A 13,654-nucleotide genomic window follows, 5' to 3' on the forward strand; every position below is an offset into this window, starting at 1 on the left:
AAAATTCATACCCAGCAGTAGCAACACACAGTCGGCAGCAACCAGAATGAAGAAGCAGCAAGCAATAATCTATCTACCATGGCACTTACCGCAATTTGTGCCTTGATGAAATGAGCAATGACCTCGGACTTGAGGTTACAATTGTCCCTATTCATTCTGGGGTACACACACTGATGCGGCGCTTCAAACCTTCTAATTTGAAAGAAATCTTTGTCTTTCAACTTCGTTGCCCGAACCCTCCAGTTGCAGCCGTGCTTGCACTCGGCCACCCAACTGTTTCCTTTGGATTTTACAACCCTGCATTCTCGATTGCGCTTCAGGTTATACAACTGAACAGCGTGCACTAGTCTTTTCTTATCAGTAAATATCATTCCTTTCTCCAAATGAGCAGTTTCGAAGTCCCACAATGGCCAACGTTCGACAACATCACGGCTAGTGATGGAACCATCATTGTCCAAATGCAAATTATGGTAGAAAGGGATATGGACATTTGTGTGTACCTCCTGCATATCATGATGCCCTCCAACTTCATCATCGCCGGAGTCATTGTCTGCACCTTCCCATGCGACATCCAAATCTTCCACGGAATCTTCATCACTTACTCCAACCTCGTCAGACAATGGCACTGTATCATCGGAGTATGCATAATTTTGGACAGCCGTCTCCGGTGTACGTTGAACATTACAAACCGGTGGACATTCTTCATTCCAGTGGGGATATGGGGTTGTAAGAACCATCGGATTATACGTTGTCGGAGCACTTGGACCTGCTCCGGCACTGTAATAACCATCTACGTTCTGTGATGCATTTAATTCATTGTAACTCTGAGAATGATTGAATAGAGGGTAATCTGCAGGGAACATGTGTGCAGACTGTGTAAGTGTATTGTCAGGGGATTGCAATTGTGTCAACATTTGAGTGAATGTCCCACCCACCGGAAATGGCATCCCTGTGCTACCAAAATTGCTCTCCTTCTCCACATAGATTTCCAAAAAATAATCAGGGCCTAATTTATGTGGGAGGTCTAAGACATTACTTAAGGTCTCATTATCTTTGATTGGCAACAACCTATACTGCCCCCGACATGGGAGTCTACATTTAAAATCTAATCGCATTATTTCCCCATGCGTACCAACCTTCGGCACCATCATAGCCTCCAATTCGGACAATGTTATCCCCCTGTACACATTATACAACCCCTGAGGTTCGATGTCGTAGGACACACCTTCATCGCGATTGCTCAAAATCTTTCCACCCCAATAGAACATAATGCTCACAACTTCCATACCTACACTTTGCATTCAAAGTAACTCAATTATTTCAAAATAATGAAGTAAGCACATTTGAGACCAAACACCACATATATTACACAGGAGTGCCTTTAGGCATGGGTCTTTTGGCTAAAAATCACCACAACAATTAAGACCAACCAAAAAAGATTTTTTGAGACTTTATTGTGAGAACAAATTAGCTACCAATTGTGCTCGTAGTATAAAATCCATTAAGGAGCAATGCACCGATTGTTTATTTTTCCATGCCTACTGTTACAAGAATTTCGCAATTTATTTAAATATACTTTTCTTAAAATGGGAAACCCCTTTATCCAACTAAGCATGCATAACACTCAACATGTTCAAGTAATTAACTATTGAGAATTTATTAACATCAATCAAAGTTTTTGTTTTTTTTCCTAAATATTTTCAGACACTTTCAAATCCTTTCGTTGTTTTTTAAACTTTTCAAAAAGTTTAAAAAGTTTCCAATTCTATTTTCATTTCCAACCTAACCGAAAGAACGTAGGGAAACGGAATTTTGATCCTATTAGAGAAGATTATTAAAATTATCACATTTTAATAACAACATTTGATTTCTTTAACATCAATTTATAACCCAAGTTTGACATCACATAAGCACACCCATACAGTACCACCGAACAAAGTACTAGCCAAAATTAACAACAAACAAACAAAGAAAGAAAAAAAAAGCTTAGTGGGTTGGGCTAGGCTGTGGGCTCGATTTAGATCTGTTGTTATTGCATACGATGTAATGGGTTGGGCTAGGCTGTGGGCTCATACAAGAAAATTGTGGGCTTATTGTAGGGCTTGGCCCAAACGGGCCAGACTTCTATATCTAGAGGCTCTGAATTATAGAATTTTCCTTTCTTCAAAAAAGGTTTGATTCCCTTTGTAGATGTGGGCTTTTTCTTTTTATATGTGTTTTGAGGATCTTTCTTGCACATATTTATAATTTTCTTTTTATGTACTAACAAAAAAGTAATTAAAATACAAGGAAAAATATGTTAAGTTTGTTGTGAAGTTTTCTCAAACCTATTATATTATTATTTGAAGGCATTTGTTATTCCCAAACTTGTAGAATTATGAATTTTTTTATCTTGTTATTTCTTTTTTTTCTTGCCATTTCTATTGACAAATTTAAAATCCAAATGTAGAAATTAAAATTAAATCTTCTAAAATATAGCCCTCCATTCCTCGGTCATTTGGCATATTAATTCCATGTTGATCACTCAACAGGTAAAGTCTCAGAAAATTATGAAGTCCAAGTGTCCATCAATGGCCGTAGGGGGTTCGAGGACAACAATGTGATGTTCAATCACCAAAAACTCCAAGCAACTCATTGTTGTCCTTTGTTTTTAATCATTCCTCAACCCACTTACAAAAAAATATATATTTTTTGATTGGTATCCGGCCGTAATGACTGACTAATATGATCTCAAAAATACATATATATATATATATATATTTGGATTGATATCCGGCCGTATTGATTAACTAATATGAGAGATCAATCCCAACGCAGGATTTATACAAAAAATTACTTAGTAGTTAACCTAACTCTGATACTATATTAGAATATGCAAGAGAGAGAGAGAAAGAGAAATTTGTATCATATTAAATGTTGTAATAATGTATACAAGATTGCTTCATATAGAAGGAGATAAATCTAAGTATAGTAATGAATATAATATGGTATGTATAATAGATAAAATATATAGTTACTATATTTAACAAGTAGAATATTGACGATGTTAACTTTGATAAGTAAATTACTCTATTGTCCTTCATGATGTAAAATGAATTACTTAACTACCCTTGCCCTGTCTTTCCCTTGACAGCAATACAGCCACCATAGGCCCCTTACGGTAATTGGTCTCAGAGGTATTGATGCAGGGAAGGTAATGAGATGAACATTCGAACACAAACAACAACAACAAATTTAATAAAAAGATATTCTCTTTGGTAATAATACTAATTCTCCAAAATAAATTGGTTTTTTTTTTTTTTCTAAAGTTTACAATAGTTATTTATAATAGAACGAGGTTCTAATTAAGCTAAAAGATAAAATGAAAAAAACAATATGTGCTCATCAATCTTAAATCAAAGGAATTATAAAAATTATCAAAAATGAAAATATTTGCGTTAAGCTCAAATCTAAAAATTACAATGAAAAATACATGTTATGAACAAAAAAAAATCTAGTACCAATTGGATTCGTTTAAATTGAGTTATATGTGAATCAATTATTTTCAAAACTAGCAAAATTACAAAATTGAAGACATAAACATTAAAAATTGTTCAAAATTCATCGTATGCCATGACGAAGCAATGAATATTGTTGGCCATGTCATTTTTCATATTTCGATCAAATTTCACATGATTCTAAAGACATGCCGTATTACGTCTATTAATGTTTTAACATTTATCTTGTTTTTCCTAAATTTCAAAAATTCTATAGCAAGCATGTATCCGATATGCATCAAATTCTCAAGTTAAGAATTGTATTTGCCGCGTATATCAATTGATGAGAGAGAGAGACGTGCGATATACGTAAGTTCTAGAGAGAGAGAGAGAGATTGGAGACATATTTGCATGGGGAGTGTTTCTTACCATATCCGGAAGTTGGGCAGAAACATAGGAGAAAAATTTGTGTAATGATAGGGTAGGGATGCATGTGTGAATAGCTAAGAAACAAATAAAGAGTTGAATGAATCAATATAAAACGTGGCCGATAATACTCTTTTGACTATTTTGTATCTATCTATATCTCTATAGGTTTGTATGTGCACTTGTCCCTCTTTAACACCCCTACCTCTTTTCTACAAAAACCAATCTCTACCATCCATTTCTTTCTCTTCTTCTATCATCGTAATCCACCTCACTTTCCTTTCACATGGATTCTCTCTCTCTCTCTCTAATTATATGTTTCTATGTGCACTTGTCCCTCTTTGACACCCTAACCTGACTTTTCAACTAGAGCAAATCATTACCAATCATTCCTTTCCATTCTATTTAAGCTAATCCACCACACTCTCATTGATAATCCCCAACTCAGCAATTCTCTCTCTCTCTCTCTCAAATTAATTAGAAAAACTGTCATTTGTTGTTGATTATCTTGAGCTTTGTTCTAAAAGAGAGAGAGAACTGAAGAATCATCTTTGCACTTCTCTCTCCTATATTGGTTGTGAGCTTATCTTTGCTTCGCTTCTCACACCAATTTGTATCTGTGAGAGAGCTTTCTTTTTCTTTGGGTTTCTCTTTTGCAGCTCTTATTCTTGATACATTTATATAACTACATTTGCACATGTAAGCTCTCTCTCTCTTTCTTTTCCTTGAATCTCTATTTCAATCACATTCTGTATGATAAATCTCAAGACATACTTCATTTTGAAGGTGGTTGTTAGGTCTTCAATAAGATATTGGCTTGTTATTAGGAAGAAATGGTTGGAATCATCATGCTATTCATCTAAATATAGGCATTTGATTGATTTATTCATCATTACAGCTCCTAATATTAACTAAGTTTTCGTCAATCTTACAAAATTCTTTAAAATATCATGGAAACTATTTTCATATATGTGATCACAACCTATCAAATTAATTTGAAAAATTATTCACAAATATCATTTTTATATCATGGAACTGACGAGAAAATTATTCAAAAAATTCTGGCGTTGTTGAATGAAAAGTTTACAACCCTAATTTCGAAATTTAAAATCCCAAATTTGAATCCCTAATTTCGAAATTTAAAATCCTAAATCTGAAACCCTAATTTCAAAATTTAAAATCCCAAATCTGAAACCCTAATTTCAAAATTTAAAATCCCAAATCTGAAACCCTAATTTCAAAATTTAAAATCCCAAATCTGAAACCCTAATTTCAAAATTTAAAATCCCAAATCTAAAATGAAATCCCTCATTTATGCGATACAAACCTGAAGTGGGTGTTTGATGAAGGTGTTCCGCCGGTGGTGTGCTTCCTCTTCGTCGCCGGTCTTCTTCGGCTGAGAGAGGGAGAAGATGGGTTGGATCAAACACGGCCTCTTCGTCGTCGGTCTTCTTCGGCTGAGAGAGGGAGAAGAAGATGGGTTGGATCAAACACGGCCTCTTCGTCGGTCTTCTTCGGCTGAGAGAGGGAGAAGAAGATGGGTTGGATCAAACACTGGTTTGGATCAAACACGGCTTTCGTAAGGGAGAAGAAGGAATGAAATGGCTTTTCTAAAACCGGTTTTTATTAAAAATGTTTTTGGTTCAAAAACGACTTTTGTAAAACCGTTTTTAAAAGAAAAAAATTTCTCGAAAACGACTTTTCTAAAACCGTTTTTAAAAAAAAATATTTTGGTCATAAAATATTTATTTAAAAAACGGTTTTTCTAAAACCGGTTTTAAAAAAAAAAAATTTGGTCATAAAATATTTATTTAAAAAAAATTAATGCAAAAACGGTTTTTCTAAAACCGGTTTTTATTAAAAAAAAAATTTTGACCAAAAAATATTTATGTTGAAAATATAAATTAAAAAAAAATTAATTGGAAAACGGTTTTACAAAAACCGTTTTTAATTAATTCAAAATAATTAAAATCTTAATCAAAAACGGCTTTAGAAAAGCCGGTTTCCAATTTCAAATTTTATTATTATTTTAATCGATGAATACGGTTTTGTGAAAGCCGGTTTCTGAAAAACGGCATTTGAAAAACCGTTTTACCCTACTTTGGGAATAAAGATAAAAGTACACCCTAAAATGGGACTAAAATGTTCAAAATGGCACAAAGAGGGAAATTGGCCCCACGGAGTGTGTGTGTGTGTGTGTGTGTGTGTGTGTGTGTGAGAGAGAGAGAGAGAGAGAGAGAGCAATCAAAGAAGAAGAGAGGTCTAGCGGCTTTGTGTGTGAAATAGAAAGGAGAGGAAGAAAAGTTTTGTTTTGATGGTTTCATTAATTTTTTGAATATTTTTTTAATTTTTAAAAAATTATTGTGAATACAAAATTTATTTCTCTTAATTTATATTTAATTTGTTATTTTTATTTATTTATTTGATGTTGAATTGATTTCATGTTTGTATGTAGATGATTGATCGGTTTTAATTATTTTGATTAGTTGTGTATGTAAGGTTTAGGATTTTTAGATGATTGATTGATTTTAATTATTTTATTTAATTGTATATGTAAGGTTTAGGGTTTTTAGTTGATTGATTGATTTTAATTATTTTGATTAATTATGTATGCCAGATTTAGAGTTTTTATATGGATTTATTTTATGGTTGTAATCACACTCATGGTTATATGAAATTAAAATTAATTAGAAATCCATAGATAAATTCCTTATACTCCACCATGACTCCATAGATTGTTATTTTTTTTTAGTGTTAGTCAAAAAGAGTGTATAAAAAAAAGTGAGGATTATGAGATTTATTTGAATGCCTTAAGTTTGGCATTGTTATGTTTGTTCTCATGAGTGAGATATTTTGTATATGTATATTGTTGCTTCGTTCTCATGAGTAGACGAGTGCTTTCCTTTACGTGCGTACGTATATGCTAACCATCCGAGGAGTGTAGGTCAAACTCGGGATGATATCCCCGTACCAGTTTGGCTTCGGAGTAGTGTTAGGTATACGGGAGGCACATGGGATATATGTGTAGGCCGGAAGTGAATGGTTGAAATTGTGGAGTTAAGGTACAATGAATTAAATTACGAGTTTCTTGGTATAGTGTGAATTGTGTTGATTTTTATATTCTGAAAAATAATAAACGACCTCAATAAATTATAAAATTTGAGCAGAGGCATGTATACATGATTCTAGACAACTTTTGTGTTTAAACTTTTTATTAAAAAGATCGATTATAACTTATAATCGGATGATCTTGATTATAGTAGTTTTAATTCATTTTGGCAGTACAGATTTTAGATGCTGTTTTAATCCACAAAACGAGCTCATTTTTATTGGTTTTTCATAAATTAAAGTAAAACATTATTCTACACACTTTTTATGTTTTGAACTTTTCCGGAAAACAATCATCTTAGGGCAGTTTCTGTTCGTTTTCAGTTTCAAGTTTTTCGATTGAATTCCGTCTAGATTCTTCTATCAAGTTTCTCTCAACCTGTTCAGTTTCTGTTAAATTTTTTCTTATTGTCTTTTAGGAAATTTGATTCTGTACAATTTTTATTCTTTGAGTTTTGGTCAATTCGAATTATTTAAGCATAAAACGGTGCATTTTTTATACTTCTTCAACAAGTTACTTATGATTAAATTATACTAACTTTATTTTTTACAGGATAGTGGGTCTTACTAATTATTTTATACAGGGCTGACAGACCATATTTTATTTCTATTTTTTCTATTTTATACTCAATTTATATTTCGTTGTGTAAGGGCAAGAAACTAAAAGTAATGACCCAGAATTTTTTTATTTTTAAATAGCCAGTGCATAATTTAATTGAGCAAATTTTTGAATTTGATTGTTGTGTAAATTCTATACAAAAACAATTCGATTTTGTATTTTTTAAAAATAGTTCCCAATCTCAGAATATTATGAAATTTTTATATGTTTTCATATGAGTCTAGCACATTGTATAAAAATTTCAGAATTAAATTATGAGTATTTATTTTATAAAAATTCACGGACTGATTGGTGTTCAATTTAATTTATAATAGAATTTGAGATTGAGTTTTGGGTGTTCGGACCAGGATTTGAGATAAATTTGTTGGGATTATTTTGGTATATAATTGGACCATGTTTGATTTATGGTAAGACCCATGATTTAGATTTAATTTAATTTGAGTTTGTTTAATTACTCATGTTTAACTGTTTAGCCATTTTTAATTAGGTGATTGGTAGTAACCACCTTAGGAGTTGTTGTTATTTATTATATAGGATTATAATAAATATTTGATAGTTGATTTTATGGTGTGCAACGCCTCAAATTTCTAGCCCAAATGATAATACAACAATCATGGCTCTTTCAAGGAAAACCGAATATAAATCTCCAAACTTACATTACACGATACAATAGTTCTTTGTGCAACTATACATTAATCCATCAACAAGTAAATAAACAAATAAATACCCTCAAAGGGTTTTCAAGTTTCCAAGGCTTGAGCCTGGTTACACAAAACAGTTATTCAAATCCACACACATACAACTCTTGGCTTACACACAGAGTCACAGCAAAATGAGAGTCTCGTACTCTCAACACACATTTCCTTGCCTCTAGTTAGGCGGCATCACCACATCTTTTTCTGCACAAAAATCCTGTAGGGTGAGTATAAAGCCCAGTAGGAAATTCTTAACAAAGTATATACATTTTATACAAATCTCAAGAGATGAAATGTACATGTCATGCTATGCCGTTTTAAAAGAAAATCACATCTTCATCTTCAAAAACCATCATGCTCAATGATGTCATGCAATTTCAATTCTTCAAAACTTAACAATTCATTTCAAGAGTGGAAAATATGACTCTGGTAATCCCTAGGTTAGTGTCTGCAAGTAGACTATACAAGTACTACCAATTTGTCATTTTTACCAGTATTGACTAGAAGGCTCGACACCTATAATCTGTCACTTTTACCAGTATTAACTGGAAGGCTCAACACCTATTTAATTTCATCTACACCACCTGTCAAGACTTACCACCGTATTTACCCCCAAAAAAATTCATAGAAACTTGTTTCTCAACATTTTTTTCTCAATGTAAGTTTTCAAATCAACTTTTAAAATTTAATGTAATCAAATGAATTGATATGCCAATAACACAAAATGAATATAAATACTTTTATTCCAATTCATCATCCAAGGAATAGGACAATTCCCTCTTCTCAAGTATCCTCAACAATTAGTCATTTCAAGACTATTTCAACGTTTTGAACAATAATTTTCAAAATGAACTACAATTCTCATGTTCTCTGAAATTCATCATTTATATAAAGATAAATAAGAAATTTTTGAAACATCCATTTATTTTGACACACAAAATAAATATAACAATATCATTCATGGATTTTTAGTCTCTTTAAAAAAATCTCCAAATTCTAGATTTTCTCACCAAAACTATACAACTCAAATCTTTTGAAAGAAAACTTTTCAAAATCATTTTTTTTTCAATCAACGAAGATCAAAACTCATAAGATCATTTTAAAAGAACAAGAGACAAACCCACCTTTAAAATCGCTCAACTTCTTGAATTAACAATCAATTTTCAAAACTATCAAAGGATGATTTGGAAAATCATCTAAATCTTGCAAATATATATATATATATATAACTCTAAGAAAATTTCTACCTAAAGTTTTGAAGAAGAAATGAGATGAAACCCCCAAAATCAACGATGTCGAAACTCGATCTTCACCGCACACAACGAAGCCCTCGAAAGGTTAACCAACTTTAATGAAGAACCTATGGCAGAACTCTAATGGATCTTGAGAAATCAAGATTTTGATCCAATTTGGCGTAGGAAATTGTAGAGAGAAGGGAGAGGAAATGTTTTTAGAGAGAAAGAGATATACAAAAGTGATGTAAAATATCAGATTCACAAACTGATATAACATGGTCCGCTCGAGCATGGAAAGCCCCGCTCGAACGTCAAATACATTTTCCTAGTACTTTTGCAGACAGGTCAAACTTCTGAAACCAAACATTCTCCGCTCGAATGCATAAACGGTCACTCGAGCGGACAAGCAACTTCTAATGCATTTTGCATTTTTACTTCGGGAGCGCTGTCCCTTAACCCCACCAAAGCGCTGCCCTAGGACCCACCAACGGGCACTACCCCCTGGACCCCCACGAGCTGACTGGGCAGCTCAATCCCCAACATACTCAGCGAAGTGGCAAAACTGGGATCGCTACATGGTGTGTACCATATGGTGAAAAATTATATATTTTATAAAGAATGAAAATGTATATATTTCGTAGTGATCAAAATATTATATTTTGTGGTGTACAAAAATATTATATTTTGTAGTAAGAAAAATTATATCATTTTATAATTTATATTATAAAATTTGAAAGTATTGTTACAAAAGTTATATATATATATATATATATATTTTTTAAAATACCAAGGTTTGGGAAGACAAACCCACATGGGTTGCCCCCCTTTTTGTATTGGCCATCATTCATCTTCCTTTCCTTTTCATCTCATTTCATTTCTTATTGGGTTGGCAGAGAGCTCGGCTCTCTTTCTCTCTATCTCAACGTGTCTTTCTCTCTCTCTCTCCCTTTCTTTTTTCTCCATTGTTGCTCAATCTTTGAGTTTCAAATGGGAGTCCTTAGAGTGAGATTTTGCAAAAGTGTTGTAAATGAAAGTTGGAGAGCTCGTCGCGATCTTCACAATGGTGTTCTCGGATTCATGATTAGGTGATGTTTGTATTTTATGATTAGCTTTTCTTCATATTTGAGGTAGAGATTTTCTTCATATTTTTACATCAAAGCTATGTTAGGGTTATTTTGAGAAAATATATCGTTATAAGAGGTATTGCATTTTTTTTTTTTCTAGATTTTTGTTAGGTAATTTTTGGAAGAATGATTATGTTGAAATGTCAAGAAAAGTGGTATTTTGAGGTTGATTTGGGAAGACCACCTTTGTGTTGAAATTTTGTTGCTAAAAATCTGAAATTTTAATTTTAATAGTTGTATGGATTGTATTTACATCCTATTATGATTAGATAATTTATTTTGAGAAATATTAAGTTGAAATATTTTTTTTATATTTAATTTGGAATTTATTTTTGAGAAAAATAAATTTATGTTGATGAATATTGAGTAACTGCTTAAGTTAGGATTATAGAGTTGTCTTGGGATTAAAAACTTTAAAAGTGTTATTGAGAAGGAGAATTATGAGCCGGATATGGGCCGAGTTAGAGGCCGAGCAAATTGGAGGCCCAATGGTGCGTTGGGCCGCGATAGCTTTGGATTTGCCCGGAGTTGGGGCTGCTCAGAGATGGACCGAGCTACTTGGATCTGCGTAGGTGATAACCGTGCAACTTGCGTTGCTCGGTCAAAGGCACGCACCGTTAGCCCGGCCGAGAAGCTTGTGCCAGAATCCCGACTAGAAGGCCTTGGGTTGACCGGTACGACCAATCTCAAGGTCGGCTTCGCCGGAATACTGCCGAGCACGGCTGGAAAGGATCTCAGTTCTGGGAAGCAATTGGGCATGAAACGCAACATGGCCGTTGACAGCCGAGAAGATTCAACCCGGCTGCCGAGCTCCCAGTAGAATGGGTTGGCAGTCGGGTTAGGTGATGTTCAGCAAGATTTGTGCTGACAGATGGGATAGCAGAACCACGTGTCGAGAGATCACTGGGGGTAAATTTGGGGCGCAGAAGGTATATAAGCAAGTCTGCGCCCCCCATGCTGGACACACGAACATTTGGTAAGAGAAATACTTACACTCAACTCAGTCCTCTCTCCCTCTCTCTATCCCTCTGTGTGTGTGTCTGACTTGATCGTCGGAGGGGTTTTCTGGCCACACACCGCCGGGTAGCTCACTGCTGTTGTGCACGCAGGTGATCGGACAGAAACGGAGCTTGGAAGAAAGGAGTGCGGGCTTGCCTGAATATTTGCTCCCCGCACAGTTATATTCATGATATTTTATAAAAGATGATATGTTGATAATTAAGTTGTGTTCATTTTTATGAAAATAAAAATGTGAAATGTGGACTTTCAAACTCATAACCTTGAAATTGTTACTATTGGGCATATTTCATAATTTTTGATGTAAATATCTTGTTGGTCAAGTAATTTTAGAAAAAGTTGTGAAATTGTTATTGGTAGAGAATTTGGTAACAATATTACCTCTTTAAATAGCTTGGCATGAAAAATGGTTATGTTGAAATATAGTTATATGTATGTTTTTTGCAAGATCTAGATGATTTTTGAAATCATCCTTTGATTTGTTTTGAAAATTGATTGTTGATTCAAGAAGATGAGAGATTTTTTTTTTTTTTTTAAATGAGTTTACTTTCTTGTTCCTATTAAAATAGAAATTGAGGGTTTTGAACTATGAGGATTGAAGAGAGATGTTTTTGGTGACTTTCTTTCAATAAATGAAGATAAGTGGTTTTGGTGAGAAAATCTAGTAAATGGGGGTTTTTAAGAAAGATGTTGACAAACTTTGAAGATGTTGTTATATTTATTTTGTGTGCCAAAATAAATGATATTTGAAAAATTGTTTATTTGTTTACATATAAATGATGGCTTTCATGGAATATGAGAATTGTTGAAGTTTTAGAAATTGTTGTTAAAAATGTTGATATAGTCTTGAAGTGACTAAATGGTTGAGTTTACTCTAAGTGTGGGAATTTTGTTGTCCCACGGATGAATTGGAATAAAAATATTTATGAAAAATGAGAATTTTGATTATAATGGGAATATTGTGTGGAAGTATTGAAAGTGGAAGAAATATTGCATTGTGTTATTAACCATTACATTGGCATATCAATTCATTTGATAATGATGAGTTTTGAAATTTGATTTGAAAACTTTGCAATGAGAAATGAATGTTGGGAAATAAGTTTTCATGAAATGATTTTAGAGTAAATACCGTGGTAAGTCTTGAAAGGTGGTGTAGATGATAAGTGTCGAGCCTTCCAGTTAATACTAGTAAAAATGATAGATTATAGGTGTCGAGCCTTTCGGTTAATACTGGTAAAAATGACAGATTATAGGTGTCAAGCCTTCCAGTTAATACTAGTAAAAATGACAAAGTGGTAGTACTTCTATAGTCTACTTGCAGACACCAGCCTAAGGATTATCTGAGTCGTATTTACCACCTTGAAATTTTATTGAAATTGTTGGATTAATATGTTTCAAATTGGCATTGTGCATAAGATTTTCAAAAGATGAGAAAAATATTTTGAGCATGACATGGCATATGCATTCATCTCATAAGATTGTATAAAATGTATTGATGCTTTGTTAAATGTCATTATGAATTGTTTAACTATTTGATTCCATTGACAAATGGGTAATTAAATGAATTGAAAAGGATGTCATGTTGCTTTTGAAGCGTGTTTATTTATTTAAATTAACTAGTTGTGGTTAATTAAAATAAATTAGGTTCAAGAGATTAGGTAATAGAATCTTATGGTTTTGACATGATATGATTTCACGTATATGTATGACTATTTTGGTACTCGCATATCTTTTAATATTTTAATATGAGATTGTTTGGTGAGCTAGTAGTTACTCACCCCCTGCCTGTACATGTGTACAGGGAATGCTTTTCGGATTTGAAGATCAAACAATGATTTTTTTTTTACCATTTCATAAGTGTAATTTAGTGATGGATTGTACTACTTCATTTGTTATTTGGCTGAGTGCTATTTTTTTGTAAAGAGCAGTGTCCTTTCTTTTATTGTAAGACTCA

This window comes from Camellia sinensis, chromosome 7 (assembly GCF_055761805.1).
Source record: "Camellia sinensis isolate YWXY chromosome 7, ASM5576180v1, whole genome shotgun sequence".
In the NCBI taxonomy this organism is placed as follows: Eukaryota; Viridiplantae; Streptophyta; class Magnoliopsida; order Ericales; family Theaceae; genus Camellia; species Camellia sinensis.